This window comes from Piliocolobus tephrosceles, chromosome 13 (assembly GCF_002776525.5).
Source record: "Piliocolobus tephrosceles isolate RC106 chromosome 13, ASM277652v3, whole genome shotgun sequence".
Lineage (NCBI taxonomy): Eukaryota > Metazoa > Chordata > Mammalia > Primates > Cercopithecidae > Piliocolobus > Piliocolobus tephrosceles.
Genome location: NC_045446.1, coordinates 53,588,908 through 53,599,592, shown reverse-complemented (window position 1 = coordinate 53,599,592; position 10,685 = coordinate 53,588,908). Strand labels below are relative to the sequence as shown.

Below are 10,685 nucleotides of genomic sequence, written 5' to 3'. Positions count from 1 at the left end.
CATGTATTGCCTATGGGAATGAAAAAATGGTGTAATTTCTGTAAAGGAGAATTTGAGAATATCTGATACAACTACGTATTCGCTAAGCCTTAGACTTAGTAACCCCATTTCTAAAAATTTACTCTGAAAATACACTGCCAGCAATGTGCATAAAGTTTTTCACTGCTGCATTTTGTGTGAATGCAAAATACTGGAAATTGCTTAGATGCTTACATATAGGAGGTTGGTTGAAAAAATATATATAGCACCTACATACAGCGGAGTATCTTGCGTCTGTTAAAAAAAAAATGAAGATTATTTCCATGAACTGATGTGGAGTAATTTTCAGAATATATCCTTAAGGGGCCAAAAGCATACTGCAAAAGTGTATGTATAGAATGCCATCTTTGGTGTAACAAATAAAGGGAAACAATAAAACATATGATTTGCTTACTTCTGCCAAAAGAAATGAAGGGGGAAAACAGTAAAAGAAGTTACTTACAAATATAAGAGGAATGGGATTGAAGGGGCAGGGCAAGTATTGCTACTCTTTCTATGGGCCTTTTTGCATAATTTTGACTTTTGGAATCATGCTAATGTCCTACATAACCCAAAAAGCAAAATAAAATAATCAGGAACAGAGAAATCAACTAAAACTAAATGCAAACAGACATAGAAATTTAGCTGTATTTCAAATTAATCATATAACCACATTGTAGGGGGAAAAAACACTGGTCCAAATAACTTTTGAACACAGCTCTTTGACTATACCATATATCCTCAGTTTAGAGAAAATAACTACAAATTTGGAACTATTTTTCAGAAAGCTTCCTTTTGGTGGTGCAAGTAAAGCTATTTTGAAACTAATTTGAATGCATTGTAGGACTGAGTGATTGAGTAAATGGCTTGGTGTTTTTGGGAGCTAGGATTCTAAATGTGGAAGAGAGAGGTCTCAATATTAAATAAGGAAATGTGAGGAAGAACTCTGTGGAGCTGGATGGGAACTGTAAATGCCAGTATGAATGCAGGATTTCTAAGATATTCTTTAGCTCTACAATGAAAACACGTAGAAATAGTGACATTCCAGTAGCAATTAGTGTATCCAGTGCCAAAGCCATTAAAGGGAAATCGTTAAAAAGAAACCAGGAATCATTGGAGAAATGGCTCATTTCTCAGGGAAGGTACAAGATAGATCTGGAACGTATTTTTTTTTTAGTGCCAGAAAACAAGAAAGCACTCAAAAACAAATAAAATGAGGAGAGTATGTTACAAAGATAAAGAAACCACCTTGAAAGGTCACTGACTGGATCAAATCTGGGACAATTTGAGCATCAAAACAATAGGGACATATAATTATGTTTTATACATATATATAATTATATATTATAACCTGTTTAAATAGGGATGAGTTTAGGTAATAGATAGGTGATAGGTAGATAATAGACAGACAGATGGATGAGAAGGGGGGGTGCTCAATTGATATATGCTGCAAATATTTCTTCCAGTAGAATGCCAATGGTAAATATGGAGGAAGCAGTAGAAGTGGAAAAATCACTATTTTATAACCATCACAATAAAGACTGGATCAGGCATAAATCATCAATATATATGAAATTGAAGGAGAAAATTTGATGAGGAGTAGGATGTTTTGATGATCTCAAAGTATCTCCTCATAGACCTAGATACAATGTCTAGATAGGACATTCTAGAACCCAAAATTGCAGTATTTGAAATTTAGATCTCAATGTACAGGCTTAACTGCAGATCGGACATAGCAGGTCATTAGATAGTATTCAAACCTACCAGAGAAAAATATTAAAACACAGAAAGTTTGAAAGTAAAAGAATGGACAAACTTTTATTATCTAAACATTAATGATAAAAAAGTTTATATAGTTGTATTTTTGCCAGACAAAGCAGAATTTATGGCAAAAAACATGACTAGAAATAAACAGGGACATTTCAGAATTGTAAAATATTCAACTGAAAAATAAACTTAAAATGTTTATGCACTTAATAATACACCTTCAAAATGTATAAAGATTGACACAACCATGAAGAGAAGTAAGCAAATCCACACTTGGAAGATTTTTTTAGCACATTGGTCTTGATATTCGACAGGCAAAAAAGGGAATAATAGAGACATTTAAATGCATAATTAGTAAACAACCTCATAAATATTTTTTAAATACTCCACGCAACAAATTAAGAGTATGCATTTTTTTATTTTCAAGTATACGTGAAATATTTATATTCTAATTGACTTTATGCTGGGTCATAAAACAAATCTCAACAAATTTCAGAGAACTGAAATCATACAGAGAATGTTCCCTGAAAATTTTACAATTAAACCTGAAATCAATAACAAAGACATAATTATGGATTTTTCATATGTTTAAAAACTTAGAAATATATTTCAACATAACCCATGAGTCAAAGAAATCACACAGGACAGTAGAATATTTAAGCTGAATAATAATAAAAATATCAAAATATGTGTGCATGGCATGTGTGTGTGTGCAGTAAAGAAGAAAGACTAAAAAAATCATTGACTCAGGCACATTTCTCAAAAAGCTGGAAAACTAACAGCACATTAATAGCAAATAAAGTAGAAGCAAATTAATGATAAATGTAAGCAGAAATTAATGAAACAAAAGTACAATGGAAAGTATCAACAAACCCAAAGTTAGTCCTTTGAGAAGACAAACATCCTTGATATCCCTCTTTTGGGATTAAGAAGAAAAGGTGGGGATCGGGTGGTTGGAGTGGCACCGCTCTAGCCAGTAAATGACCTGCGACATAACTATTTGCAAAACTAATGGGGAAGGCCATTCAAGATAAAGATAAATTATATCACGGGAAAGCAATTGAAAATGCAAAAATGAAGCATCTGAATGAAGGACTTATTATACTGAATTCAGCACTTATGAATCTTATCTGCAAATGTGTACAGACTACATCCTAAGATTGACTTCTGCTTCAATAGAAATAGATGAACCAGTGCCTTACTGGAAGTGATCTGTGTGTTTTAAGAACTGGTATATATCGGTAAATTAGGGATTTCTTCTTGGTTTGGATCCATTGCTGGATATGAAAGATGGCAAGTCCGGATAGAAGTAAAGGGAAGACATTAAAAGCAAAAAATAAAAATAAATAAATAAACAATGCCCCCAGGTTGCCGGAAGCAAGTGGAGATTCTGAATAAGTCAAGGCATGTTGAAGCACTGAAAACAGCAGCAGCCGGGAGTAATGTTCGAAGTGGTAATCAGAATTTCAGTCCTAGTGTCATAACTAGTAAATGTAGACATTCTGAAAATGGTGCTTCCTCAAGGGACTCTAATAAAAATTTGATACCAGAGAAAAGTAAAGTATTCTCTCGGAATTGCAGAAAACCAGTAGAAGAAATCGTTCATTCCAAAACAAAATTGGAACAGGTTGTTTGTCTGTACCAAAAGCCAAGTAAAACAACAGATTCCCCAAGCATAGTCTTTATACAAGAGGCAAAAGATTCGCTGAACACTTCTAAAAGCCATTCTGAAAACCATTTTGAATATTAGACGAATGTAACAGGATCCCTTTTTGAGCACAAAGGGGCTTGTAGTCTAAAGTCCAGTTTCTGTCCACTGAGTTTATTGAGTGGTGGTGTTCAGATGCCAAAGTCTACAGCAACCAGTACTGTGGATAATAAGAAACTGAACAGATGGTTTTCCATTTAGAAACAAACTCCAATTCAGAATCACATTTGCCTTTTATTAAAGTGACAACATTTTAAGTTCGGAAGGCTTACATTTTGTGCCTGTTGAGAAAACACCTAACTTGGTGAATTCAGTCACTTGTAACCAACTGTGTTGATGACATTTTGAAAACTGAAGAATCTAGAAGAACCTGTCCTTCCAGCATTTCAAATTGTGAAAGTGCAGATTCAACTTGGCAGTCATCACTTGACACTGATAACAACAGCCATTATCAAAAGAAGAGGATGTTTTCAGAAAACAAAGAAAAGATTAAACGCATGAAAACTTCAGAGCAAATTAATGAAAATATTTGTGTAGGTTTGGAAAGGCAAACAGCATTCCTGGAACAGGTCAGATATTTGATTATCTATAGTATAAATTATGAACTATTTGATAACAAACTGAAAGAATTGAATGAATGCACTGGGAAGATAGAGTGCAGGAATAAACAGGAAGGAATAGCTGATGAACTCTTCACAAAAACAGCAAAACTCCAAAGACATATTAAAACAGTGTTATTCTCTAAAAGGAATTGTTTGGAACCAAGCATGTTATCCAGTAATGAAGCCTGTAAGGTTGCAAATTCAGACTATGAATTTGGATAAGAATCTGGAGTCAGGGCCCGGCACAGTGGCTCATGCCTGTAATCCCAGCACTTTGGGAGGTCAAGGCGGGAGGATCTCTTGAGGTCAGGAGTTCGAGACCAGAGTGGACAATATGGTCAAACCCCGTCCCTACTAAAAATACGAAAATTAGCCGGGCATGGTGGCCGGTGCCTGTAATTCCAGCTACTCGGGAGGCTGAGGTGGGGGAATCACTTGATCCTGGGAGGTGGAGGTTGCAGTGAGCTGAGATCACACCTCTGTACTCCAGCCTGGGTGACAGAGTGAGACTCTGTCTCAGAAAAAAAAAAAAAAAAAAAAGAATCTGGAGTCAGTTAATAGTCCAGTCTAAAGAAAGTCTTCTGAGAATTATGAGCCTTCTAACCCTTCAGAAAAAGGAAGTAAAAAATTAATTTGTCACCAGATCAAAATGAGTGTTTCTGAAAGTAACAATGATGATCTTATGTTGATTTCTGTGAAAAGTCCTAATTTGACAGCTCCAGTTAAATCCAACAGATATCAGAAAAATTACATCAGGAAATTCCATCAATTCTCCCACTGCTGAAGTTATGACTGTACAGAGGAAACTCAATTCTACACTTGATTTGACAAAAGAAGGCCTATCCAACTGCAATACAGAAAGTCCAGTATCCACCCTGGAGTACCTTTGAAAACTATTTTAAACTCAAAAGAAACAACCTCATTGGCACAAAATGCAGCCCAGGTTCCTGAGTCTTTTGAGCACCTGCCACCACTCTCAGAACCACCACCACTAATACCTGAATTAGTAGACAAAATCTCAGACCCACTTTCTCACCAGAAGCCTGAGCTCAAAGTGAAATGGGTTTTGAGACCCAGTGCTCTCCTGTGGAAAGTTACCACCTCTTCCTGTGTTATGAGAACCCTAATAATAAGCTAATTTGGAAGAAGATTGGAGAAATTAAAGCTTTACCACTCCCAATGGCCTGTACTTAAACTCAGTTTTTAGCTTCCAACAAATATTATTTTATTGTCCAATCAAAAGATATTTTGGATGGTATGGACCATTCTGTGATATAAAATCTATCCCTGAGTTTTCTGAAAATCTTACCTAAAAAAGAAGTCTTCAATAATTATATATTATACTACATGTTTTCCATATTTGTGTTTTTTACAATATCACTGTAATACCATTTCCCATTGTAAAAGGTCAGCTCAGATTGTGAGCCCTTTCTATAGAAACAGTCCTCTTCTATATGCTGTAAGTGGCCAGTAATTTGATGAACTTCTGATGTGTATTAAATATATCCTTCCAGTGGATAAGTTCTAAAACATACACTCTCATAGACCCATGTTGCTGAGGTGTGTTGTGAACAATACCTTTGGTGATTGGGGAACTGCTGCTTTCATCAGAAGACCTAGAATACAAGTAGCCACTGTTTCCTCCATTGACAATCAGCATTTAGTGACCTGCTGTGGTCAGCATAGCTACAGGAAAAATTGGTTCTTTTTTTTTTTTTTTTTTTTTTGAGATGGAATCTCACTCAGTCGCCCAGGCTGGAGTGCAGTGGCACGATCTTGGCTCACCGCAAAATCAGCTCTTGACTGAGGCCGGGTCATCCTTGGGGTGTACCTCCACCAAGATTTTATGAAAAGACATTTTGAGCTAGATGATAAAATAAATATAAAAATTTAAAGATATCATGAAAAAAAAGAAGAAAAGGGAGAAGACACATATATATCCAATGTTAGGGATGAAAAATCAACTTTGCTAGAGATTCTGCTAATATTCCAAATAATAAGATGATACTAATGGGATATTATTAATAAAACAACCTAGATTTAGATTAGATGAACAATATCATAGAGAAATGCAACTTAAGATCTCCATAAGTTTGGGATATGAAGAGATTTTTTAAGGCAGGATATTTAAAAATTTCTAACTATGATGGAAAATAGATGAAGTTTACCACCTTGAAACCAAGAACCTCTCTCTTCATCAAATGACTTGGTGAAAAGTAAGCCAACAGTGGGAGAAAAGATTTGCTAGTCATATAGTCAACAAAGAGCTCCTACACCGAATACAAAAAGAATTTCTAAAAATCAATAAGGAAAAGTCAAACAGCCAAATAGAAAACATTGACAGAAAACTTGAATAAGCACTTCACAAATGAAGAGATCTAAATGACACATGGAAAGGTGTTGGGCCCCATTACTAATCGGGGAATGTAAATTAAAACCATGAGTTACCGGCCAGGCGCGGTGGCTCAAGCCTGTAATCCCAGCACTTTGGGAGGCCGAGACGGGCGGATCACGAGGTCAGGAGATCGAGACCATCCTGGCTAACACGGTGAAACCTCGTCTCTACTAAAAAAATCTACAAAAAACTAGCCGGGAGAGGTGGTGGCGCCTGTAGTCCCAGCTACTCGGGAGGCTGAGGCAGGAGAATGGCGTGAACCCGCGAGGCGGAGCTTGCAGTGAGCTGAGATCCGGCCACAGCACTCCAGCCTGGGTGACAGAGCGAGACTCCGTCTCAAAAACAAACAAACAAACAAACAAACAAACAAACAAACAAACAAACAAACCCCATGAGTTACCGATGCACTCACCAGAATGGATAAGCTATGGAAGTCTGTAATACCAAGTCCTGTGCAGCTCTGGAGTACAGGTGCAACAGTTGGCACTCTTCCCATTGAAGGAAACCAGAATGTGTCACTCCAAAACCTACCTCTTTGAAATAAATATTTTTGAACTGAAGGCAATTAAAAAGTAGCAAAGGGAGAAAGAGCTCTTTCTATTCTCTCCTCTGCCCCTACTGCCTAAAGACAGGATATAAATTATCCTTTACTGGAGATGACTGCTGTTAGCTCAGAGATGGCACCAGAGGAATCTACAAATAACCCTTACTCCATTAGTTTCTTCCCATATTCTACTCATAGCTACCTCTGGAAGCTTAAAACTTTGCTTTGTCTTGTCACTTCTCTAAAATTTATTATTCTTTGTTGAAGCTGTTAAATAAGCCAGAGTTTCAAGTCACTGCTTTGAGGTAACTTCCATTGAAGTTTCTCTTGATCAGAGAAGATTTGACAGTGGAAGCAGGGTTGGAGTAATACAGTGTGAAAGGAACTCACTCAACCCGTCTTTGCTAACTTTGGTGATGGAAGAAGGGGACCCTGAGCCAAGAAAAGCAGGCAGCCTCTAAGAAGATGAAAAAGATGATTCTTTGGGATTGGGACTTAAAGCAATGGTATAAGCCTCATTATCAAAATTCTGGAGGCGGAAATGGAGTTGATCTTTCAGTGCTAAATGAGGCTCGCAATATGGTTTCAGATCTTCTGATTGATCCAAGCCTTCCACCACAAGTCATTTCCTCTCTACGGAGTATCCGTAGCTTAATGGGTGCTTTCTCAGGTTCCTGTAGGCCAAAGATTAATCCTCTCACACCATTTCCTGGATTTTACCCCTGCTCTGAAATAGAGGACCCAGCTGAGAAAGGGGATAGAAAACTTAACAAGGGACTAAATAGTAATAGTTCGCCAACTCCACAGCTGAGGAGGAGCTCAGGAACTTCAGGATTGCTACCTGTTGAACAGTCTTCAATATGGGAACGTAATAATGGCAAAAGGCCTCAACAAGAATTTGGCATTTCAAGTCAAGGATGCTATCTAAATGGGCCTTTTAATTCAAATCTACTGACTATCCCGAAGCAAAGGTCATCTTCTGTATCACTGACTCACCATGTAGGTCTGAGAAGAGCTGGTGTTTTGTCCAGTCTGAGTCCTGTGAATTCTCCCAACCATGGACCAGTGGCTGCTGGCTCTCTAACTAATCGATCACCCATAGAATTTCCTGATACTGCTGATTTTCTTAATAAGCCAAGCATTATTTTACAGAGATCTCTGGGCAATGCACCGAATACACCAGATTTTTATCAGCAGCTTAGAAATTCTGATAGCAATCTGTGTAACAACTGTGGACATCAAATACTGAAATATGTTTCAACATCTGAATCAGACAGTACAGATTGCTACAGTGGAAAATCAGCCATTGAAGAGCTAAAAAGATCCTGTGAATCACCCATACAAGATCTGTTGGAAGATAGAACTCCAAGAAAGTGAGCCTAGAGTTTGGGGCTATCAAAAAGAGTATATTCCAGTTCCACAGAGACCAATGACTAATAGGATGAGCAATTTTATTAGTAGCTTCATGGGACTAGGAAGACAGAGACTAGAGTTGACGGCTTGCCATGGTATGGATAACTTGATAAACTCTAAAGTGTTGTACCCTAAGAAAAAAGTTAAACCAAAAATAGATAAGCGTTTTCAGGGATTGTAGGCGCTTCTCAATCCTTTTACATACCATAAAATTTACCCTTTTAAAGTGTGCAATTTAATAGCTTTTTGTTTTTTGCATTTTAAAGGATTGTTAAAAAATAAAACAAAATAAAAAGACTAATTCTTCACAAGCTCTTCCAAAAAATAGAAGAGGAGGGAACACTTCCCAACTCATTCTTTTTTTTTTTTTTTTTTTTTTTTTTTATATCATTACAATGGAATTCAGTTCAGCAATTAAAGGAATAAACTTCTGATATATGCTGCAACATAGATGAACTTCAAAACATTATTCTAAGTGAAAGAAGCCAGGCTCAAAAGATCATATATTGTATGATTACATTTATATGAAATTCTTAAAAGACAAATTTATAGAGACAATAATCAGAACAGTAGTGGCATAAAGTGAGAATAGGGGTTAACTGTAAATAGGCATGAAGGAACATTTTGGGGGGCGTGTTGAGAACGTTCTAAAATTGGATTGCAATGATTGTTGATAACTGCAAATATACTAAAATTGTTGAATTGTACACTTAGGGGCTGAATGTTTGTGTTCCTCCAAAAATGTATGTGTCGAAATCCTATACCCCAATATGATAGTATTGGGAGGTGAGGCCTTTGGGAGGTAATTAGGTCATGAAGGTGGATCCCTCATGAATGGGATTAGTTCCCTTGTGAAAGAACCCCAGAAAACTCTCTAGCCTTCTTTCCCACCGTGTGAGGATACAATGTGAAACCAGTAGTCTGCAACCTGGAAGAGGGCCCTCACTGGAACTTGGCCAGGCTGGCACCCTGATCTCAGACGTCCAGCTTCCCTAACTGTGAGAAATAAATTCCTTTTTTTTTTTTTTATAAGCCACTCAGTCTATAATATCCAATTATAGCAGCCTGAACTAAGGCATTTTACAATGGGTAGATTTTAATGGTATGTAATTTATACTCAATAAAGTTTTTTTTTTTTTTTTAAAAAAAAGAAGTTTCTCTTATGTGATGCATGCTGTTTGCATTTATACACTTGTCTGTTTTCTCTCTTGTTAATCTGTCTTTAGTAACAGGAGTCTGTCCCAACAATACATTTATAAGGGCTAAAGAAAAATTATGTTGTTTCCTTGGCGTCATGCATTGCTGGTGGATATGCAAGTTCACATGATTTCTATGGAAAAGAGTTGTCAGAATTTTCTAAAGTTGAACATATACATACCCTATGATCCCAAATTTCTTGGAATTTCCAAAATTTCTTAGATTTATACCCACATAAATTCATGTACACATGTATTATAAGATTTGTATAAAAATATTCATAGCTGCGTATTGACCATGGTGCCAAACTGGAAGCGATGTGCATGTGTATCAGTTGTAAAGTTGAATGATCTAGAGCCATGTGCTAATTATGTCTGATGAAAAAGCTAGATTCAAAAAAGTAAATACTGTATAACTTGATTTATATTAAGTGCAAAAACTAGGCAAAAAGTTAGTGCTTAGGAATGTATGTTTAGGTAGTAAAGCTGTAAAGAAAAGTATAGGAGTAATTGCCATAAAAATCAGGATAATGTTGCCCTTGTTGAGGAGAAAACATGAGGTGGCTTCTGGGTGTTGATCATCATCTAAATCAGGAGTTGGTAAATTACAGTCTGATACCTATTTTCATAAATAAAGTTTTATTGGAACAATGCAGGCACTTTTGTTTAATATTGTCTGTGGCTGCTTTCACAATGCAACAACAGATACAGATGCTGTGACCTGAATGTTTGTGCCTTTCCTGCCAAATTCATATGATGAAACCTAATCACCAATGTGATGATACTAGGAGGCCTTTGGGAAGTGATGAGATTATGAGGGTGGAGCTCTCATAAATGGAATTAGTATCTTTATCAAAGGGGCCCCAGAGAGCTAACTTGCCCCTTCTACCATGTGAGGACACAGTGAGAGGGAATCTTATAGGCCAGAAACCGGGAAACAGGCCCTTACCAGACGTGGAATCTGAGTCAGCTGGCACTTTGATCTTGGACTTCCCAGCCTCCAGAACTGTGAGAAGTATATTTTTATTGTTTATAGGCCACA

At 36.8% G+C, this 10,685-nt stretch overlaps 1 pseudogene; it reads left to right on the top strand.

Moving 5' to 3' along the window:
* The first annotated feature begins 3,075 nt into the window (after positions 1 to 3,075).
* Positions 3,076 to 5,408, top strand: LOC111524614 (annotated as a pseudogene).
* The last annotated feature ends 5,277 nt before the right edge of the window (positions 5,409 to 10,685 follow it).